Source organism: Panthera onca, chromosome X, assembly GCF_046562875.1.
Source record: "Panthera onca isolate mPanOnc1 chromosome X, mPanOnc1 haplotype 2, whole genome shotgun sequence".
NCBI classification, from domain to species: Eukaryota; Metazoa; Chordata; class Mammalia; order Carnivora; family Felidae; genus Panthera; species Panthera onca.
The window spans coordinates 8,917,259-8,933,524 of NC_138357.1; the positions used below are offsets into that span (position 1 = coordinate 8,917,259).

Sequence of the window (16,266 nt, forward strand, 5' to 3'; positions counted from 1 at the left end):
ATTTGATTTTTACATGATCTCTACACCCAGCTGGGGGCTTGAACTCACAGCCCCGAGATTAAGAGTCACATGTTCCACTGACAGAGCTAGCCAGGCGCCCCTCAAATATCATTCCTTGTAATAGAAAGTTTAATTAGCTTCAGAACCTAAGCTTACGAATGACAGTGGTCACACATTTACAGATGTATATCAGGTTAAGAAAGAGTTTTGCTATTTTGCAAAACAATTTGTGATCTTTCTTTGCGATCTGGAAAAAGAGAACAAGGCATTAGAATAGGAATTGCCTTGGAAATGTGAACAGGCCCAGCCGTAAAACAGAGGGGTTCAAAGAATAGAGGAAAAAACCTTAAGGAATGGCTACCACTTGGATTCACTTATCCCGTAGGGTCCGTCATGTCAAATTAAATGATATATACCTGGATTCGCTTGGCCTATTCAAGAACGTAGGAGAAATTAAATCTTAAATGAAACCTTTCTCACTGGCTCGTTTATTCGCCAAACATGAACCGAGTGCTTCCTCGGTGGAGGGCCCTGTGACGATAGTGGGGATCCTGGGATCAGGAGGACACACGTCCAGCCACAGCTTGGGAGGGGCTGGGAGCAGCACTCCCATCGGGAAGATGGTGCGAGGTCCCATAAGAGCCGCAGAACAAGGCAAAAAGAAGGAGCTACAACATCGCTCATCAGCAGAGAAACACAAATCCAAACCACACTGAGATACCACCTCACACCCGTCAGAATGGCTAACGTGAACAACTCAGGCAACGACAGATGTTGGCGAGGATGCGGAGAAAGAGGGCCTCTTTTGCACTGTTGGTGGGAATGCAAGCTGGCGCAGCCACTCTGGAAAACAGGATGGAGGTTTCTCAAAAAACTAAAAAGAGAACTATCCTATGACCCAGCAATTGCACTACTAGGCATTTGTCCAAGGGATACAGGTGGGCTGTTTCGAAGGGGCGCGTGCACCCCAATGTTTATAGCAACACTATTCACAATAGCCAAAGTCTGGAAAGAGCCCAGATGTCCATCGATGGATGAATGGATAAAGAAGATGTGGTATATATGGACAATGGAGTATTACTCGGCAATCAAAAAGAAGGAAATCTTGCCATTTGCTACTACGTGGATGGAACTGGAGGGTATGATGCTAAGTGAAGTTAGTCAGAGGAAGATAAATATCCTATGACTTCACTCACATGAGGACTTTACAAGACAAAACAGATGCACATAAGGGAAGGGAAACAAAAATAATATAAAAACAGGGAGGGGGACAACACATAACAGACTCTTAAATATGGAGAACAAACAGAGGCTTGCTGGAGGGGTTGTGGGAGGGGGGATGGGCTAAATGGGTCAGAGGCACTAAGGAATCGACTCCTGAAATCATTGTTGCACTAGATGCTAACCAACTGGGATGCAAATTTACAACAATAAAAAATAAAACAAGTTATAAAAAAAGAAAAAGAAGGGGGTAGGCAGTAGGGCCACAGGTGGATAGCATGCAAGTGTAAGGCCCCTGAGCCAACCACCATCCGGGGCTTTGGGAAAGCACGGGCCCTTCTGTGGCAGGGAATTTTAAGTTCTGCCGTAGCCAGACTCTCAAAAGCCGTGCCCTACAGCTGAGAAAAAGCTCGGGAATGGGAAAGTATGTAGCAGTTACTTTTGGATCAGGGATAAATCCGAGAGAAAGATTTCCACCTGAGGCAGGTATGGACCGTGTCTGGAACTCACTTAAACACCCAGCGTAGAGGCGCCTGGGTGGCTCAGTCGGTTAAGCCTCCGACTCCTGATTTTGGCTCAGGGCATGATCTCACAGTTCATGAGTTCGAGCCCTGCATCGGGCTCTGTGCTGACAGCTCAGTGCCTGCTTGAGATACTGTCTCTGCCTCTCTCTCACTCTCTCTCTGAAAATAAACTTAAAAAAGGTATAGTTGGACGCAGTGTCAAACTGGGCGTCCTGCAAGGATTTCCTGAAAAACAGGGTGATACCCCCTTGCAGTGATGCCCAGAAACCACGAGGATGGCACCCTTCTCCCGGGGAGAGCTGGGACCTGCTCTACAAAAATGGCATTATTCGCAGGTAACTGCGCGGATACTGGCCATCCCTGAGCTTGGTGGGGTGGGATGAATGGCCTCCGTGGTTTGGAAGGAAGAGCGGCTGGGAGGGAAGGAAGGAGCTGCTCTTGGGCGTCACTGAATTCGAGGAGCTTCGAGTCGCGTCCGGCCGCTGGGGACTGACCCACGCCCGCGTCGAATGGTCCATTCTCTACGCGAACCGGTGCTCAGCGTGTCACAGCGCCGCAGGGTCTCGGGGAGGGCCCGGTGACAGCACCGACCCCCGGAGGACAGCGGGGAGGCTCCGGGGCCAAAACGGTGGCAGCCGCCCGCGTCTTCTGTCAGGGGCTCGGCCGAGCTGGCCCCGGAGCTGAGCCGCCAGGCGTCAGCGCGGCGGATTCAAAGCCACGAGCCAGATCCGCCGGAGCGAAGCCTTCAACACTTACTGGGATGGTAGAAGCGAGAGTGAAAACGGGAGAGAGCGCCAGTTCCTCCCGTTTGGTTTTCCTCCCGGGGACGGCGCACCGGTGGGGGTGACCTCACCGTTGAGAGCCAGGGGGACGGCGGAGAGCGGAAGGGCAGGTGGGCGGCGTCTTCCAGGCTTCCTCCTCTTCCCCCCGGCCCCCCGCGAAGGAGGCCTCAGGGGAGGCCCCGACCGTGGCCGCCAAGGCGCCGGGTAAAGCACAGGGGCTGGGGATGCCAACGCGAGAAGGGAATGACCTGCCGGGGGCCCGAGGCCTGAACCTCATCTCCGGACATGAAGAACTTAAGACTCACAGCACGTGATCTTTTCCCGGGGTTCGGGGGACGGGGGTGGAGGGCCCGGCCTAGACGTCTCGTCTGCACTCGGCTGCCTGGTTCCCGGTTCCCCCTCCCGGCCCGAGGCGTGTTCCCCTGCTCTCTTCCTTCCTGCCTCTTCTCAGTTCTCCACAATGCCTCTCGGGCCACGAAAAGGTTTCTGCACCAAGATACCGAAGGCAGACCTAAGGGAGGTGACGGTGTGAATCAAACAGGACTTGGGTCCTGCCTGCGGGCGTTATTAAGGCAGGCTCCGCCTCTTCAAACCGGGGGGGGGGGGGGGGGGGGGGAGGCGGGGCCTGAGAGCTCACTCTATTTCTGTCCGGTCCTGGCACTTTCCCCCCATGACAGCGCTGTCCCTTGGTCTTCCCCAGCGTGCCCTCCTGTCCAAGTCTGGAAGCTGCCCGGCTCACTAGCTAGCCACTACATCCTCCTCTGAAGGCTCTGCATTACTCCCGGTGGAACAGCCTAGAATCACCTTTCCCCTGACATAAAGCATTGCTACTCACCCTGGAGACTCTGTGATAGCAACAGCCCCTTTGACTTAAAAGTTCACTTTGGACAGTGATGTTTCCAGGCCTGCTCGTTTCCTCTTGGCCTCTCGAACACGCTCTTCAAGGGTTTTCCAGATGGGGTAGTGAGTCAAGTCTAACTTCACACATAATCTACTGGTTTGGAGGCTATAACCCTGAAATTAGAGCTGTTTTTTCCTTTTAAACCACTCTGATATCTGCAGTAGGATTTAAAATGTTTTTGAAATGTTTATTTTTGAGAGAGAGAGACAGAGCGTGAGTGGGGGGGAGGGGAGAGAGAGGGAGACACAGAATATGTATGAAGCAGGCTCCAGGCTCTGAGCTGTCAGCACAAAGACCACTTGGGGCTCGAACCCTTGAACCGTGAGGTCATGACCTGAGCTGAAGTGAGACACTTAACTGACTCAGCCACCCAGGCGCCCCCTGCAGGAGGACTTTAAATGGATGTCTTTCTGAAACTGGCCAGTGAACACATACCCAGATGAATAGCTTACCTAGGCATTTAAAAACCAAAGGCTTGCTCATAAATGGTAGATGAGGAAAGACCATAGAAATACTGTGGGAAAAAAATCTACTAAAGCTGAGTCCCTAAAACCCCGGAATCCTCCTAGGAGGTAAAAATTGGTTCCCTGGTAGACATGCTGACTCTGATTTAAAAATAAAAATAATACACACACACACACACACACACACACACACACACACACATCCTTCTTCCGCCTCTGTGTCTGTGTACCTTCCACACAGGGAGATCCTGGTTTTCAGTTTGCCTGGTGGCATCTGGGCAGGTGCTTAGGCACTTCGATCACGTGGAGAGTAGCAGAGGCTCAAGGTTAAAATTCTGACCATGCATCAAAAGGAAGGAGAAAAGTCTCAGCCTACTGAAATTATAGCGGTTAATGCAAAGGGCAGTGCAGAAAAGTGGTATTGAGTGAAGGGCAGCGGCTCCCTTCTGACATTTACAGGATCCTTTGGAAACTACATGATCCTGTGTTTGAAAGCACCTGCCACATAGTAGGCACTTGAAAAAGAGAATTTAAGGTAAATTTGGCCTTCTCAGAAACTCCTTCGGGGCGCCTGGGTGGTTCAGTCAAATGAGTGTCCAACTATTGATTTTGGCTCAGGTCATGATCTCAATGGTTCATGAGATCGAGTCCCACATCAGGCTCTGCACTGAGCGTGGAGCCTGCTTGGGATTCTCTCTTCCTCTCTACCCCTCCCCAGCTTGTGTACGTACACACACACACACACACACACACACACACACACACCCTCTTAAAATGATAAACATTTTAGAAAAAAGAAATGAATCTTCAATCCCATTTACAATTGCACCAAGAACCATAAATACCTAGGAATAAACCTAACCAAAGGTGTAAAAGATGTGTATGCTGGAAACTATAGAAAACATATGAAGGAAATTGAAGACAGAAAGAAATGGAAAAACATTCCATGCTCATGGATTGGAAGAATAAATATTGTTAAAATGTCGATACTACCCAAAGCAATCTACACATTCAATGCAATCCCAATCAAAATTGCACCAGCATTCTTCTCGAAGCTAGAACAAGCAATCTTAAAATTTGTATGGAACCACAAAAGACCCCCAATAGCCAAAGTAATTTTGAAGAAGAAGACCAAAGCAGGAGGCATCACAATCTCAGACTTTAGCCTTTACTACAAAGCTGTAATCATCAAAACAGTATGGTATTGGGACAAAAACAGACACATAAACCAATGGAATAGAATAAATAACCCAGAATTGGACCCACAAATGTAGGGCCAACTAATCTTTGACAAAGCAGGAAAGAGGATCCAATGGAAAAAAGACAGTCTCTTTAACAAATGGTGCCAGGAGAACTGGACATTCAGAAGAATGAAACTGGACCACTTTCTTACACCATACACAAAAATAAACTCAAAATGGATGAAAGACCTAAATGTGAGACAGGAAACCATCAAAACCCTAGAGGAGAAAACAGGCAACAACCTCTTGACCTCAGCCTCAGCAATTTCTTGCTTGACACATCTCCAAACGCAAGGAAATTAACAGCAAAAATGAACTATTGGGACCTCATGAAGATCAAAAGCTTCTGTGCAGCAAAGGAAACAATCAACAAAACAAAAAGGCAACCGACAGAATGAGAAAAGATATTTGCAATTGACATATCGTATAAAGGGCTAGTATCCAAAATCTATAAAGAGCTCACCAAACTCCACACCCGAAAAACAAATAATCCAGTGACAAAATGGGCAGAAGACATGAATAGACACTTCTCTAAAGAAGACATCCAGGTGGCCAACAGGCACATGAAAAGATGTTCAGCGTCGCTCCTCATCAGGGAAATACAAATCAAAACCACACTCAAGATACCACCTCACGCCAGTCAGAGTGGCCAAAATGAACGAATCAGGAGACTACAGACGCTGGAGAGGATGTGGAGAAACGGGAACCCTCTTGCACTGTTGGTGGGAATGCAAACTGGTGCAGCCGCTCTGGAAAGCAGTGTGGAGGTTCCTCAAAAAATCAAAAATAGATCTACCCTATGACCCAGCAATAGCACTGCTAGGAATTTACCTAAGGGGTACAGGAGTGCTGATGCAGAGGGGCACTTGTACCCCAATGTGTACAGCAGCACTTTCAACAATAGCCAAAGTATGGAAAGAGCCTAACTGTCCATCAACTGATGAATGGATAAAGATGTGATTTATATATATGATGGAATACTACTTGGCAATGAGAAAGAATGAAATCGTGCCATTTGCAGCAATGTGGATGGAACTGGAAGGTATTATGCTAAGTGAAATAAGTCAGGCAGAGCAAGACAGGTATCCTATGTTTTCACCCCTGTGTGGATCTTGAAAAACTTAACCATGGGCGAAGGAAAAAATAGTTACAAACAGAGAGGGAGGGAGGCAAACCACAAGAGACTCTTAAATACAGAAAACAAACAGGATTGATGGGGTGGGGAGGTGGGGGAGAAGGGAAAATGGGGGATGGGCATTGAGGAGGGCACCTGTTGGGATGAGCACTGGGTGTTGTGTGGAAGCAATGAATCCCGGGAATCTACCCCCAAAACCAAGAGCACCCTGTACACACTGTTAGCCAATTTGACAAAAAATTACATAAAAAAATAATAAAATGAATAAGGAAATGAAGAGGGTTGTTCTTGTAACCAATTATAATAGTGCCTTTTTATTGAGGACCTACTATGTGTCAGCTTACAGGGAAGTCTACGAATGCTCATTCCCGTCTGATCTTTCGCTCCTTCCTAGACACAGAGGAAAACCACGCTGCCAGTCCTTGAGTCATTAGGCAGAAGCCAGTGAGTGGGCTATTCCCACGCTCTCTCTCCCCCTCAGCACGCGTGGCTACCCAACGTTCCAATGATGAAGCAAACCTGGAAGCAGCCTGGATCCCCGGGTCCCCTGACAGCAGAGAGACCCTGCCAGCTGCCATCAGAATTTACGCGAACAAAAGCACCTTTGTTACTGGCATCAGCTAGCAGCTACGTTAACTAGTAACATACAGCTAGTATTTCTGTTGTGAGGAGTGTTTAGTGCCTGTATTCTTTTTGGTTTATTTTCCTTCAGCTTTCGGGAGGTTTCGCTGACAAATAAAATTGGAAGATATTTCAAGGCACATCGTGGTGATCTGATATACCTACACCCTGTAAAAGGATTCTCTCCATCTAGTTAACGAACACATCCAACGCCTCACATACTTGTCTTGTTTTGTTTTGTTTTCTTGGTGAGAACATTTAAACTGTACTGTCTCGGCAAATTTCAATTATATAACACAGTGTTTCTTATCAATTACAGTCACCATGTTTTCCATGAGACCCTCGGGTTTTGTTCATCCTATCCCCGAAAGTGCATACGCTTTTACCTGCCTTCCGTATTTCCCTCAGCCCCCACTTTTCTACTCCCAGTTTCTGTTTCTACCAGTCTTTGTTTTTTTGCCTGTTTGTTTTTTAGAGAGAGAGAGAGAGCGTGCAAGTGGGGAGGGGGCAGAGGGAGAGACAGAATCATAAGCAGGCTCTCCGTCCAGGGCAGAGCCTGACACAGGGCTCGATCTCACAAGCATGAGATTGTGACCTGAGCCGAAATCAAGAGTCGGATGCTTAACCACCTGAGCTACTTAGAGCCACGCAGGAACCCCTGACTTTTTTTTTTTTTTTTTAAAGATTCCACATATAAGTGATACCACACAGCGTTTATTTCTCTCTCTGGCTCCTTTCACTCAGCATAATGCGTTCGAGGTCCATCCGTGTTGTCACAAATGGCAGAATTTCTTTCGATCCCATGGCTGAGTACTATTCCGTTAGGGTTCAGGTTACTTCCATCTCTTGGCTCTTGTGAATAATACCTCAGTGAACACGGGAGTGTTCTATCTCTCCATGACCCTGTGTTTGTCTCCTTTGCACACACACCCAGAAATGGGATGGCTGGATCATCTGGCAGTCCTAGTTTTAATGTTTTGAGAAAGTCCCTATAGTAGCTGCGCCAGTTCCAAAACTGGACTCAGATTCCTTGACCTCCACATCCTCATCAACACTTGTTATTTCCTTCCTTTTTGATCAAAGCAATTTGAACAGATGCCCGGTGATATCTCATTGTGGTTTGCCTTTGCGTTTTTCTAATGTTGAGCACCTTCTAATGTACCTGTTGGCTATTTGGATGTCTTCTCTGGAGAAATGTCTATTCAGTCCCTCTGCCCATTGTTAAATCAGATTGTTTTTTGTAATTGAGGTGCGTGAGTTTTTCATATGTTTTGGATAGTAACCCCTTATGAAATATATAAAGAATATTTTCTTTTTTAAATGTGTATTTATTTGTTTTTTTTTTAATTTTTTTTTTTAACGTTCATTTATTTTTGAGACAGAGAGAGACAGAGCATGAACAGGGGAGGGGCAGAGAGAGAGGGAGACACAGAATCTGAAACAGGCTCCAGGCTCTGAGCTGTCAGCACAGAGCCCGACGCGGGGCTCGAACTCACGGACCGTGAGATCGTGACCTGAGCCGAAGTCGGACGCTTAACCGACCGAGCCACCCAGGCGCCCCAATGTGTATTTATTTGTTTAATGTTTATTTATTGTTGACAGAGAGAGACAGAGCGTGAGTGGGGGAGGGGCAGAGAGAGAGGGAGACAGAGAATCTCAAGCCGGCTCCACGCTGTCAGCACAGAGCCCGATGTGGGGCTCGGACTCACGAACTGTGGGATCATGACCTGAGACAAAATCAAGAGTTGGACACTTAACCGACTGAGCTACCCAAGCACCCCAAGAATATTTTCTCCCATTCTGTAGACTGGCTTCATTCTGTCGATGGCTTCCTTTGCAGTGCAGAAGCCTTTTTATTTAATGTAGTCTCACTTGTTTATTTTGTTTTCATTGTCTTTACTTCTGGTGTTTAATCCAAAAAAAAAAAAAAAAAAAACTCCAAAAATTCACCCAACCACAAATGTGAAGCCCACTGTTGAGATCACAACTTACCAACGAGCTATTAATTTATTTGCTGCTGGCAAATTTGAACGCTGAGTCATGTAGCCCTCCCTATGCCTGTCATAGCTCCTGTGAAAATATCTATAAAATGAGAAACTACGATTATTTACAAATGTCTAAAGCACAAGATCCTTCCAAACCTTCAGCGCTTCTCACTTCTGTTGGTGGGGAGAGTGGAGAGAACGTGGGTTTTGGAGTCAGACAGGTAGGTTTGTATCCCGTCTTTCCCAATTACTGACCTTACTTGGGGAAAACTATTTATCCTTCCTGATGTAGCACAGCAGAGTGATTAAGAGAGATTTCTGGAGCCAGAGCACAGAAGTTTGCATCCTGATGTTGCTACTCAATACCTGTGTAGCCTGAGGTAAGGTGTATCAATTATCTGTATCTCAGATGCCTTGAAAACAAAATCGGGATATTAAATAGTGCTAATCTCCTGGGGTTGCTGACAGGATTAACGCATCTATGTAAAGGCTTAGAATGATACCCAACACATATTAGCAATGTATAAGAATTCGCTGTAATTATTATCAAATAGAGAAGATAATAATTCCGATTATATCACTGGATTATGGGAGGCTTAAATGAGATGATGTGTATAAAGTGTATCGAGTAATCAAGGAAAACTTTGTAGGATATTTGGCGTTCCTCACTTTCCTTCACTTAACCCCATGCCCCAACACACTGTCTCGCAAACACAAACGTGAGTCTATCAACACACAACGCAGATTATTCTCAGATAATCCACAACTTTCCAAAAGACGTCAACGTCATTAACTGACATCTCTTTTGGCTGGCCATTTGATTTCTTACTTTTCTTCATTCTAGGCTCCTTGAAAGCAGCGCAGCCACAAGAATAACAAATTCCATTTCCTCCCTAGCTACGCGGCTATTCACATTCTCTCCTTCACATTCACTAGGTTTGCTAGTTTGCGTTTTTTGAGGAATTGGTTTTCGTCTGGGTGGTGAAATTGATGAGTGTAGACGTGTTCATACTCAAAAGAATAGCACTTAAAGTTAATATGAAAGAATATGTATGAGAAACACCAGGAAATTGTTTCACAATAACAGCAAAGGAATTACCCTTTACAGGAATTAAAATGCAGTATGAAGCAATTTTAATCAAGATTGCGGCACAGGCGCAGGAATTAACAGATAACGTAGTGGAACCGAGGCACAAGCTCAGGAAGAATTGTGAATATACACGGGAAATACATTAGGAAAGTGCTTTAGTTTAAACCTCAACCCTTCTACTTCTTGAGGCTACAACGATGAAAAAGTATTTATGTTATGTCTCCTTGAATAATTTGCCACGTTATCATTGGGTAGTGTTTCTTTTTTTTTTCTTTTTAATTTTTTTTTAACGTGTATTATCTTTGAGAGAGGGAGACAGAGAGAAAGCAGGGGAGGGGCAGGGAGAGGGAGACACAGAACCAGAAGCAGGCGCCGGGCTCTGAGCTGTCAGCACAGAGACCGACGCGGGGTTCGAACCCATGGACGGTGAGACCATGACCCGAGCTGAAGTCGGCTGCCCAACGGACTGAGCCACCCAGGTGCCCCAATGTTACTCTTTGTCCCTGATGGTATTTCTTGTTCTCATTTCTACTTCGATATCAACAAAACTACTGCAACGTTCACTTCGTTGGTATAAGCACTGTGCCACTTCCTTCATGTTCTTTGCTTTTAAGTGCTCTCCATCTTTACGCATAAAGTGGGTGCTCAAAGACAGTATCCAACTGCATCTTGCTGCTTTTATCCATCTTAACAATCCCTGACTTTTAACTGATGCCTTTGGATGACTCACATTTAAAATTATTACTGATGTGGTTGGATTAAAATCTGAATCTCACTATTTCCTATTTGGTCCATCTGTGTCTCCCCTCCTTTCTGCCTTCACTAGGGTACAGGGAACATTTCTATTCAATTTTATCTTTTCTATCTACTCATTGTGTATACCTTTCAGAAAGTTTGTTAATTGTTGTTCTAAGGTTTATATATACGTTTTAATAAATATTGGTCTGCCTTCAAATAAAAGGGGACTACCCCCCTCCCCCTCATGTTCCCTTGAAATTTACGATAGTCAAATGTCATCAGTCCAAAATGAGGATTTCGGGGACAGTTTTGTTTCTCTAAGGCAGGCACGACCCTTCTGGTTTTTCCTCCTTTATTCTTCCTCCTAGCAGGAGAATATAATGCCCGGAAACGGAATGGGTATCTTATGCTCATAAGCAACAAAACCACTAAATGAGGTTGTTATGAACAGGATGATATCTAAGAGTAATTTTTGATGACCTCTTTGAGCATTTCTACCAACCTTGTTTGCCAACCACCACACTTTTGGTTGTCTGAGTGAAAAAAAAAAAAGTCTGCTTATTAAGCCAGTATTTTTCAGGTTATCTTTTACTTACGGCAGAATCCAAACAAACTTCATACACAGGTACTATTTTTATTTCCCTTTTACAAATGAGGACCTGATCACAAAAAGCTTGGGAAGAATTCTCAAGCGTACATGGGTATTTTACCAAATGAGACCATGTTGTGAGTCATAAAATAAACCTTCATGCATTTAAAAATAGAAACCGTATCAATTATGTTCATGGACCACAAAGGAATTAAACTAGAAATTAGTATCAAAAACATACTCAGGGGCACCTGGGTGACTCAGTGGGTTGAGCTTCTGACTCTTGATTTCCGCTCAGGCCATGATCTCACGGTTCATGGGTTCAAGCCCCGCATCAGGTTCTGCACTGGCAGTGTGGAGCCTGCTTGGGATTCTCTCTCTCTCCCTCTCTCTCTCTCTCTCTCTCTCCCCATCTCCCTCCTCAAGAAATAAATAAACTTTAAAAAAAAAAACCCTAAAAAAGAATAAATATTGTCAAAATGTCAATACTACCCAAAGCTATCTACACATTCAATGCAATCCCAATCAAAATTGCACCAGCATTCTTCTCGAAACTAGAACAAGCAATCCTAAAATTCATATGGAACCACAAAAGGCCCCGAATAGCCAAAGTAATTTTGAAGAAGAAGACCAAAGCAGGAGGCATCACAATCCCAGACTTTAGCCTCTACTACAAAGCTGTCATCATCAAGACAGCATGGTATTGGCATAAAAACAGACACATAGACCAATGGAATAGAATAGAAACCCCAGAACTAGACCCACAAACGTATGGCCAACTCATCTTTGACAAAGCAGGAAAGAACATCCAATGGAAAAAAGACAGTCTCTTTAACAAATGGTGCTGGGAGAACTGGACAGCAACATGCAGAAGGTTGAAACTAGACCACTTTCTCACACCATTCACAAAAATAAACTCAAAATGGATAAAGGACCTGAATGTGAGACAGGAAACCATCAAAACCTTAGAGGAGAAAGCAGGAAAAGACCTCTCTGACCTCAGCCGTAGCAATCTCTTACTCGGCACATCCCCAAAGGCAAGGGAATTAAAAGCAAAAGTGAATTACTGGGACCTTATGAAGATAAAAAGCTTCTGCACAGCAAAGGAAACAACCAACAAAACTAAAAGGCAACCAACGGAATGGGAAAAGATATTTGCAAATGACACATCGGACAAAGGGCTAGTATCCAAAATCTATAAAGAGCTCATCAAACTCCACACCCGAAAAACAAATAACCCAGTGAAGAAATGGGCAGAAAACATGAATAGACACTTCTCTAAAGAAGACATCCGGATGGCCAACAGGCACATGAAAAGATGTTCAACGTCGCTCCTTATCAGGGAAATACAAATCAAAACCACACTCAGATACCACCTCACGCCAGTCAGAGTGGCCAAAATGAAGAAATCAGGAGACTATAGATGCTGGAGAGGATGTGGAGAAACAGGAACCCTCTTGCACTGTTGGTGGGAATGCAAATTGGTGCAGCCGCTCTGGAAAGCAGTGTGGAGGTTCCTCAGAAAATTAAAAATAGACCTACCCTATGACCCAGCAATAGCACTGCTAGGAATTTATCCAAGGGATACAGGAGTACTGATGCATAGGGGCACCTGTACCCCAATGTTTATAGCGGCACTCTCAACAATAGCCAAATTATGGAAAGAGCCTAAATGTCCATCAACTGATGAATGGATAAAGAAATTGTGGTTTATATACACAATGGAATACTACGTGGCAATGAGAAAAAATGAAATATGGCCTTTTGTAGCAACGTGGATGGAACTGGAGAGTGTGATGCTAAGTGAAATAAGCCATACAGAGAAAGACAGATACTATATGGTTTCACTCTTATGTGGATCCTGAGAAACATAACAGAAACCCATGGGGGAGGGGAAGGAAAAAAAAAAAAAAAAAAAAAAAAAAAAAGAGGTTAGAGTGGGAGAGAGCCAAAGCATTAGAGACTGTTAAAAACTGAGAACAAACTGAGGGTTGATGGGGGGTGGGAGGGAGGGCAGGGTGGGTGATGGGTATTGAGGAGGGAACCTTTTGGGATGAGCACTGGGTGTTGTATGGAAACCAGTTTGACAGTAAATTTCATATATTAAAAAAAATAAAAATTAAAAAAAAAAAAAAAAAAAAAACCCTAAAAAACCCTCAAATATTTTTGAATTAAATAACATACATATAAATCTTAAAGTAAAGTAAAAGTTATCAAAATGAATTAAAATTATAATGTAAAACATCAAAATTTATGAAATGCACTTAATCAAAACTTACAAAGAATTTTAATTTTTTTAATGTTTATTTATCTTTGAGAGAGAGAGAGAGAGACAGAACACAAGCAGCAGAGAGAGAAAGAGACACGCACACACACACACACACACACACACACACACACACACAGAATCTGAAGCAGGCTCCAGGCTCTGAGCTGTCAGCACAGAGCCTGATGGGGGCTCAAACTCATGAACCACAAGATCATAACCTGAGCCAAAGTCGGACACTTAACCAACTGAGCAACCCAGGCGCCCCATAAAGAATTTTAGAATATTAAATGCTTATGTCTAACGACATCTATTATATTTAATTATATTTAATGAAGGATTAAAAGAAGAAAATGTTAAAACAGTAACCTAGCTTTCAACTTTAAGAAATTATGGAGAAAGAACAAATTAAATGCAAAATAAGCAGAGGGAGGAAATAGTAAAGATTTGAGCAGAAAAAGTAAACTGAGAAAAGGAAACCATAGAAAAAAAGTCGAATCAAAAGTCGGTTCCTTGAGAATATCAATAAAAGTGATAAACTTCTAGCCATTCTGATCAAGAAAAAAAAGAGAACACACAAATTACCACTATCAAGAATGGAAGAGGAGGGAGGCGCCTGGGTGGCTCAGCCGGTTAAGTGTCAGACTCTTGACTTCAACACAGGTCACAATCTCACAGTTTGTGAGTTTGAGCCCCACATTGGGCTCTGCACTGACAGCACAGAGTCTGCTTGGGATTCTCTCTCTCTCTCTCTCTCTCTCTCTCTCTCTCTCTCTCTGCCCCTCCCCTGCTTGCATGCTCCAAACAAATAAGTAAATACATAAATAGACAAATAAATAAAACTTAAGAAAAAAAGAATGGAAGAGCAGGTATCAATACTGCCTATACAGACATTAAATAAATGGTCAGGGAATGTGACAAATTACTCCAAGTCCAAAAATGTAACACTTTACACAAAATGCATGATGAATACCTTCAGAGCTAATTACCAAAACCCACTCTAAATGAAATAGGTAATCTAAACAACCCTACATCTTTACTAAAGAAGTTGAGTCGGTCACTGAAAAAATTTTCCAAAACAAAGAAAACTCCAGGCCTAGAGGGTTTCACTGGCAAATCCTACCAAACATTTAAAGAAGAAGAAATACCAATTCTACACAATATCATCCAGAAAGCAGAAAAGAAACACCTCTTTTCCCATATTATGATTCCAGCATTACCCCAATATCAAAAACAGACAATGACATTACAGGCCAATGTCTGTTAAGACCAGTAACTCTCATGAACATAAACGTAATACATAGTAAGGATAATGCAGCAAAAACAAATGGGTTTCATCCCCAAAATGACAGACTGGTTTGACATTTGAAAATCTATCAATATATTTTAACATAGGAACAGACATTATAGAGGAAAAGTCATATGATCACATCAGTAGACGCAGAAAAAGTATTCAACAAATTTCAAAAGCAAATCCTAATCAAATGTCTCAAGAAACTTGGAACTGAACAGCTCACACAACCTAATAAAGGTCAGAGAGGAAAATTCCTCCAGTTCACAGCACCCTTCATGGTGAGAGTATGAATGCTTTTCCCCTAAGTTCAAGAGCTAGGCAAAGATGTCTTCTCCTGAACATCATGCTTTAAATTATAAACTATTTTGTAAATCAAAACAAATATTTGAAATAAAGAATTCAAACTGTGTCTAATAGCAGAAAACATCATTGTCTATGTAGAATGCAAGGTCAAACATGAAGTAACGCACATTCTTTTAACAGCAATGAACAAGCAGAGTTTGAAGTCAAAAATACAATCCCGCTGACACTAGCACAAAGGAAACAATAATTAGGTATGAAATGTACAAAATATGTACAAGATCAGAGTGATGGAATCAGAGCAAGACCTAAGCAAATGGAGAGATATACCATAATCATCGATTGGAAGACTCAGTATTGTTAAAATGTTGGTCATCTCTGATCTCATCCACAAGTACAACACAGTCTAATCAAAATTGTCAAGCTTTTTGTAGATATTGACAATCTCATTCTAAAATGCATATATAAAGGCACAGAAACTAGACTAGCCAAAACAATTCTGAAAAAGAACAATGTTCAAACACTCAAACTGTTCAATCTCAAGGCTTATAAAGCTACAGTGAGCACTGTGGTGCCAGCAGGAGGAGATACAGTTTTATCACTTCTTTAATGCAACAAATAACAGAATCAGAAAGGGACACACACAAATAGAGACAAGTGATTTTTAACAACGGTGCAGAGGCAATTCAATAGATAACCTTTTTAACAAGCGGTGATGGAACAATAGAACATTTGCGAGCATAAAAATAAACTTTGCCACACACTGCACAACTTATACTAAAAACAGCTAAAAATCTGTGTGATAGGTTTGCCAAAGAGCTTTTAGATAAAACACCAAAAGCATGACCCGTCCAATAATAAATTGATAAACTAGACTTCATGAAAGTTTAGAACTTTCGCTCCGTAAAAGACACTGCTAATGGAATGAAAAAAAAAAAAAAAGGTGCAGATGGGGAACCATTTTTTCAAATAACATACATGATCATGTGATTATATATTCTCTCCATAATAGAGAGTTGGGTTAAAACTCAACAACAGCACAAACAATAAATGGGTCACAGTTCTGAGCGGACATTTCACCAAAGAATATCTAGAGACTGCAAATGCGCATCGGA

The 16,266-nt window shown here is 43.3% G+C and overlaps 1 long non-coding RNA gene across 2 annotated transcripts in view; it reads right to left on the reverse strand.

Moving 5' to 3' along the window:
* Window positions 1–16,266, reverse strand: part of LOC145714109 (uncharacterized) — a 164,453-nt gene that overhangs the window by 69,102 nt on the left and 79,085 nt on the right. The window lies entirely within an intron of this gene.